Consider the following 8,444-nt stretch of genomic DNA (forward strand, 5'->3'; position numbering starts at 1 on the left):
GGTTTTTGCAAAAACCTGGACCCGCTTCGGGTTTTTTTTTAAAACCCATACCCGACCCTATAATTTATCGGGTCGGGCCAGGCCGGGTATTCGCGAGTCGGATATAAATTGCCATCCCTAATTTTTCTCATTATTATTAAGTCAACATAAGGGAAAATTTCCATAGTATCTAAGACATTATGACCTTCATTACAATAGTAATAGACAAGAATTAAAAGCTTCATAATTACAAGTAAAAAAGGAAAAAATAGGATAGATTGAAATAATAGTAATAAAAAATGATTAAATAATAGTCCAGTGGTAAACAGGTGAAACGTCCAGCGGTAGATGTTTGGAAATTAATAATGTATTTGCATAGTAAAAATAATGTATTTCCTCTATAGTCAGTTAATATAGAAGTGGACCCGTTATAACAAGCACACAAGAGGAAAATGGTCTAACAGTGAATATGACAAACCTCTAGTGGTAACGTCTGATTTGTCAATAAATGTGTTTACATGATAAAAATTATATATTTTCCTCATTATTATTAAGTCAACATGAGGGAAAACTTCCATAGTATCCTAGAAATTATGGCCTTCATTATAATAGCTATAAAAAAGGATTAAAAGTTTCATAATTACAAGTAAAAGAGGAAAAAATAGGATGGAATGAAATGAGAGAAAGAGTGTCCATCTAGTGCAACAAATGTTTAAATAAGATCTCTATGTGCCATATCATGTCCATAATGATGAATATATGTGTGTAGTAAGTGACGAGAATAGCTTTATGGAAATTATGAGTGAATATATGGAAAAGAGATGAAGTGGTGTTTAACCATTTTCAAGTATGGTGTAAAAAGTGGTTGTTTATGACTATTTTAAGGTGTTGGGATTTTCTAAGGATGAAATGAGATGTTTACGGGTAAGTGTACATGGATATTTATGGATCAAAAGCTGATTTATGAACTAAAGGACTGATTTATAAGCTAAAAATAGCATGATGGGTGAGGAATTTTATGATAAGATGGATGTTTCTTTGATGAGTTGATGGTAGTTCTTTTTATAGTGAAGCTTAAGGGATTGATTAGAAAAATTTAGAAGGGATCAAGTTTAACAGTAGCAAAATCTCAGAATATCTCCTCTAAGATTTGGCCCAAAATGGTGAGACTTGCTTTTAGAGTGTTTTGCTTATTTGGGTAATGCAGTTGGAGGCTGAGATGCTCCTAGTCTAAGCATTAAATGCTAGAATTTGGAGATTAATTTCGTCCAATAGGATTAGAGCAAGTATGAGGACTAGAGATCTTATTTGTTGCAACTATGATCAGAGCTCAAAAGAGTTGGTTGACACTTCAAGGCAGGTGTTAACCATTGATGCCTTAGTTGGAAGCTTCTGCTGGACACTCTTTTATGCCCTCCAAACCACTTTTCCCTAATTTTCCACTTTTGGGATTCTTGGACTTGATTCATGAATCAATTACATACATTTTTAGTAATAAAATAAACTATTTCCTTGAGTTGTGACCAAAACTTGGAGAAGAATGGTATTTATTGCTTAATAGCTTTTAGGTGTCAGCCTTACCTTTGGTATTGTTCACGTCAGAGTTATCAGTGGTGGAGAGGACGATGGGATAGGTGGCCAGTTCCTAATATTGTTTGGGAGCTTGGTTGCTTCTTGAGATACTCTCTAGTGGAAGGCGAAACTGAAGGGAGTTCTCTAGCAGGATCAGTTTGCACACATGGACTGTTTTGGCTAAGATTTCATGTTGGGCTTGGCCATGAGGGCTGAGTATTTTGATGGGCCTTTGACTTCATGGTTCTCTCCACTTGGACTTATCCTTTTACCTTCTCATTATGAGCCCCACAAAATGGACAAACTTATCATATATTGCCATGGATTTTTATTCCAAATGAGTTTTTTATTTTATTTTATTTTTAATACAAGATAGAATTTCTACTCTAACCTAATCTAAGTCTATATGTGTGTGAAGCTCCCTCCTGGAGACTTGAACCTTAGCCTTTGCCCCCACACCCCATAAGCACTTATACTTGTGGAGTGACCATCGTACCAATGGTATTAATGAAATAAATGTATTAATGAGCTTTAATAAATATTTATGATAGGTTTGGGGTATTAATTTCCATTTGGCTTTAAATAACAATTTTTATAGTTTCTCATAATTTTTGTCATGGATTATTTTGTAAATGATATTTTCTTTGGAACTTTTAAATAGTAACCTTTAATGTTTCTTGTGAATAATATTTACCATGGGTTTTAATAAAGGAAATATTTATGGGTTTCAAATAAAATATGGCAACAACCGCTGTAATGAAATAATGTGATATTCTCATGGGTTTTATTTTTATTTTTATAGATAATCATAATGGGCTTGTAAGGTGAATAATTCCATGAGTTTTGGAAATAAATATTATGAATGTTGTGATATAAATAGTGACCATGAGTTTTTATCATATAAATTCCATAAGTTTATACTATGATATGAAATAAATAAATGTCATAGGTCTAAAATAAATAATTATAACTTTCTATGGACTTTTATATTAGTAATACAAATTCATAAGTCTCCATGGGCTTTATATATGCTTGCCATGGGTTTTAGAAAAATGAATAGTTTTACGTAACATAAATAGTTACCACAAGTTTATAATATGGTATGAAATAAATAAATGTCAGGAGTTTAAGATAAATAATCATAACTTTCTATAGACTTCCATATTAACAACACAAATTCATAATTCTCCATGGGCTTGATATATGTTTGCCATGGGTTTTAGAAAAATGAATAGTGTTACGTAATATAAATAGTCACCATGAGTTTTATAAGATAGATTCCATGGACTTGTAATATTATAATAATAGGTTTAAGAACTAAAAGCATTGTTCATCATTAGAATTTAAGAAAAATACTTATGATATAGTATTTTGCCAAGTATTGAGAACCCTGAACTTTTTACTAAATAGTGCCAAGTAGTTAGCTTGGGCATTTAATAGTGCCGATGTAACCTGGGCTTCTGATTTTCCAATGAGAATTGGACTTTTGAAATATTGCCAAGCATAAGTAGCATTGAGCTTTGAAAAAGAATGGGATGTGTGCATTAGGCTTGGAGGCTGGTTTTGGGCTTAACTAAATAATGATAATAAAATTGGATAAGATATGAGTTTTTTGGTTTTGTGATGGTTTATATCATGACCCAATTTAGATAATGAGATAGGAATTATTTGTGGACCAATGGGATGAGAAATATTCATGGAGACCCTAAATAATTTATGGGTGATATTTTGGTATTTTTTGGTGACTAAATAAATGAATTAAATAGGATTGTAGCACGTGGCATGAATGAAAAAATTGTATCTCAACAAATATAAAACTTGGTTATATTATTAAGTTGTTTACTCGATCATGATTTGGTTGCCATAAAAGGTTGGTGTGCCTTGAGACTAAACTTCCAAGTTTGCTCAACTGGCAAATGCCGCCTAGAATTATCAGTTGTCCAAGTGGCTTCAAATGTAAAGGTTTAGAGAACTTAATTTGAACATTGAGATGTGGCCTATAGCTTATAGGGTAAATTTTTTTTGTAAAATAGATTTGGTTTTCTGAATGAAATGACATTTATGAAAGAGTAAAGAGTATGAAATTACATTTATAAAACAAGAACAAATTTGAAGAATGACGTCTACAAATTGCGAGATTAGAGTCATTGATTATTTGGTAAAGTCATATAATTAACATAAGTTACATAACTGCACTTGGGAAAAATCCAGTGTCCCTAGCTCAATACTCATTAGTGCATTCATAGAGACAATAACTATGGCTAATCAATTCCCCCATTTGCCCCTAAAACTTGAAAATGACCAAAATACTCTTAAAATTCTTTAAAATTACCAAAATACCCCCTAAAAAAACCAAATATGATAAAAAAAAAAACCACTAAAAATTACTAAAATACCCCTGAAACCTGAAAAACGACCAAAATACCCCTATAACCTAAAAATTGACCAAACTACCCCCACAAACCTAGAAAATGACCGAAATACCCTCATAAACCTAAAAAATGATCAAAATACCCATTGAAACCTAAAAATGACCAAAATACACCCGAAACCTAAAAAATGATCGAAATACTCCTAAAACCTAAAAATGACCGAAATACTCTTGAAACCTAAAAAGTGACCAAAATACCCCCTAAACCTAAAAAATGACCAAAAAACATCCGAAACCTAAAAATTGAACAAAATACACCCAAAACCAAAAAATGACCAAAATATCTCCTAAACCTAAAAAATGACCAAAATACATCTGAAACCTAAAAATTGAACAAAATACACCCAAAACCTAAACATGACCAAAATACCCCCTAAACCTAAAAAGTTACCAAAATACCTCTAAACCTAAAAAAGACCGAAAATACCCTTGAAACCTAAAAAATGACCAATATACACCCAAAACCTAAAAAATAACCAAAATATCCCCTAAACCAAAAAAATACCAAAATACCTCTAAAACGGTAAAATCTAAAAAATGACCAAAATACCTTCTAAACCTAAAAAATAACAAAATACTTCAAAACCTAAAAATGACCAAAATACGTCCGAAACCTAAAAATTAACTGAAATACCAGCTAAACCTTAAAAATGACCAAAATACCTCCCAAAACCTAAAAATGACCAAAATACCCCTTAAAACTATAAAATCACTGTTGATGTCCACTTTTGACAAAAGGGCACAATGGCAGAAAAAGTCCAACAATATGAAGAAGATGGGGGGGGGGGGGCATAGTAAAGTAAAAACCAGTAGGCTAGAATGACAGTAATAATGGTCAACAGCCCCACAAAAATAATAAGTGGTTAGGAAGAAGCAAATGGGCTGAGGAAGCCCAAGGAATGAAGTATTAAACCCATGGGAATAATAAGAGATTGGAGAAAAAAGTAAAATGGGCTGTAGGAAGCCTAAGAAATGAATTAATAAATTCATGGGGTTGGCATAAAGGCAAATAAGCCTGAAAGGTAATAAGAAGTAAGGATGCGGTAATTGGGCTAGGGAATCCCAAAGGATTTAGCAAAAGCCCATGGGAGTAAAAGTGGTAAAGAAGAAGAAAATGGGTTGAGGAAGCCCAAGGAATGGAATGAACTAGCAGGAGCTTGAGCCTGTAAGCCCAGAGGTAACAATGAAGTAAAAAAGATAAGTGATATTATAGCAGGAGCAGTGCAATGGCATGATAGGATCACTAGCCAGCCCGCGGACATGGAAAAGAAGAGGACATGGGCTAGATAAGGGGGAGGGGTCTGCACTCAAGCAATGCCCAGTCCAAAGAGGAGACAGAATGTAGAGACTAGAACTTACCATAGAATTATACAAACGTGGAGGCAATGGCAAATGCATGAAGACTAGAAATGTCATGCCTTAAACCCGAAAGGGTCCAAAGCATGAGAAAAACATCTTAAATGTACCTGTAGATTTTGTTCCTTTTGGCAATTCAATCCAAATAAAATCATATCAAGTACCAATATCAAGAATTATCATAATAATTCCATTAAATATACTCCCAAAGTAAGTCAGAGCTCTATGCAATAAATACAATGACCATTGGTCACAAAAGAATGGAGGTCTGAATAAATAATTACATATCATTAACTTGTCCCATTAGTAGAAATAAAGGCATAACCACTATTAGTTACAAAAGAATTGGGTCAAGCCTACTCTAAGTTATACATCATCAACTATCTTCATCACAAAAGTCAGTCTCCATTAGCAGTTAGTCTAATTATTGCTAGCTACCAAAAAGTTGTCTCAAAACAATAGTTGCCTACTCTGAAAAAGTTTGTAAAGTAATGAAATGAGACAGAACCCAGTAAGTAGTATAATTAATAGGGGTGGGGGAAATGCAAATTTCATAATGATAACAATTTACAGACATGCTAAAATTTGGGAATTTCCAAATAATTTCTACAAAACCATTTCCAAAAATAATATGACAAGAATAAATAAAATGACATGGCACAAAGCTTCTCAAAATGCTCTCATGAAACTACATATTGTAATTTGTGAGCAATAACAGTACAATTCCAAACCCAAGTCCACATGATAATGCCGTCACAAAGACGGAACTAATCTGCCGTCACAAAGACGGAACTCATCACCGACACAAAGACGGAACTCATCACCGACACACAGCCAAAACTAAATATGCCGTCACAAAGACGGAATTCAGCGTAGTCACAAAGATGGGTGCTAAGATACTAATGTCACACAGACTATAGTATCTAGCAATAACAATACAATTTCAAACCCAAGGCCACATGATAATGCCGTCACAAAGATGGAACTAATCTGCCGTCACAAAGACGGAACTCATCGCCGACACATAGTTGGAACTAAATATGCCGTCACAAAGACGGAACTCATCGTCGTCACAAAGACGAGTGCTAAGATACCAATGTCACATAGATTATAGTATCTAGCTAGGTAATCACTGGGTAATCGCATGTCACAGCACATGGGTAGAACATAAAGAGCTCACAAATTACCTTTAATTCAAAATACATAATTCACTTCTAAGTAGTTTCATACAATATTTGAATGCCCAAGATATTCGCAAGGTTCTCAAGGCCCTCAACTCATTTCTTGTCAAAGCATCTTTATATCTTTCAAATAATGCAATAAATCCATAAAATTCATTCTCAAGAATTTAATCAAGATGTTAGTCTTTTCCATGCTAACAAATCATGCAATTCTCCATGTGCAATAAGAATATGCACTTTCATATTATCATAAATAGTAGGGTCACAACACAACACTTTTTAGAAAAACAAAGTTCCACCATTAATTTTCCAAAATGTGTTTCACCCAAAAAAATCTTTATGCAACATGGTTATTTTCCAAAAATCTCATTAAAAGCTACTTACCTCGCAACCTGCAAAAGCCTAATTTTCCAAGCTCCAAATGAAATTAGCTAGAACCTAAACAATACCAAGCAAACCTATCACAATAAGCATAAAGCTTGAAATTGTATCTAGCTACCTATTAGAAATTGCTAGCTAAGAAATTAATTAGGCAAACCTAGCATTTAACCTCACAAATAATGTATTCCACTTCCAAAGTTTCTCAACAATTTCATTACAAGGCATAGACTCCAACTTATCATCATGTCATTCCAAGCTTCACATTCACCATAAGAGATCCTAACACTCTATGAATTTCTTCCTCAATATACATGTCATTTTCAAGAGACCCACAAAACAACAACATATATAACAATACCCACCATTACAAACCCCAAATACAAATCCTCCACTAGCTCCAAATACACAATAAAAATTAGATTCATCAACTATTTCACATTAGAAAGCCAAACTCCCAAATCTTCACCACTTAGCTAACCACCATTGCAAAATTCATAAACCCACTCATCAAATACATCCACCAAGACCAAAACCTATACATAAAAACACATAAATATTACTTCTAATGCTTATAAATCACATGGGTATTGTTATTAAAGCTTAAATAACATAACCTCAAGCAAAAGCATATAAACCCACCAAAAGATTAAGAGTCTTAGCTTAAATCAAAAGAGATGAACGTGCCTTAGAGGTTCCTAGAGAGTTTTCTGATGATCCTTGCCGGAAAAATAATGGTGGAGGTGGCGCTATGGAGTGTACGGGTGGGAGAGTGGGGAAAATGAGTGTATTTGTTGTTGAGAAAAAGAAAGAAGCAAATGAGGTAGAGAGGTGATCGGCCAAGAGGGTGAGATATGAGGTGATATTGGTGAGATTGTGTGGTTAAGGGGAGTGGGGTAGGTGCGTCACACGTGTGGCTCCTTAAAAAAAAATTTGATTTCCTTTTTTTTTTTCTTTCTTGATTTGGGCTGGGGCATTACAAGAAAAGTAATAGATTTAGACAGAAGTGGAGCATGCACACAGGGCTCAGGCACTACCTACCTATACCTAGCCAATATAGGGGAGGTGGGCTATAAGTCAAAGGTATGAGAGGGTGTGGTCTGGCGGTTGGGAGAAAGGGAGAGCCTATTTTGGGGTTCCCGCTCAAACTCTTTTGGGGAGAAATGTCTTGCTGGGATGACATCTCATCCAAAAGAAGTAAACATGAGTTAAAATCACTAGATGCATGCCATAGAGGTAGGTAAGGGAGAAGTTTAACCCTTATCCGAATGAGAGTATTAAGAGAGGTAAGAGATAAAACAAAAACCATTTTTGTTTGGGAATGAGGCGTGGTGCATCTAACGCAATGTAATGGTAATAGCTAGGTAGTCGGTAGACCTGTGGGCAGTCTTGGAAGGACGTCCACAATGAGCCAAAAGCGGTTAAGGGGTAAAAATGGTAAATCCTATCACGGTAGGCAGTATAAAAGGCCATAGTCGTGAACAATGAAGGGAAGAGGAACAATGGAAAACAAAAAAGAGAGGTAGAAAGAAAGAAAATAAGGTAGA

Source organism: Castanea sativa, chromosome 6, assembly GCF_040712315.1.
Source record: "Castanea sativa cultivar Marrone di Chiusa Pesio chromosome 6, ASM4071231v1".
Classification (NCBI taxonomy): Eukaryota; Viridiplantae; Streptophyta; class Magnoliopsida; order Fagales; family Fagaceae; genus Castanea; species Castanea sativa.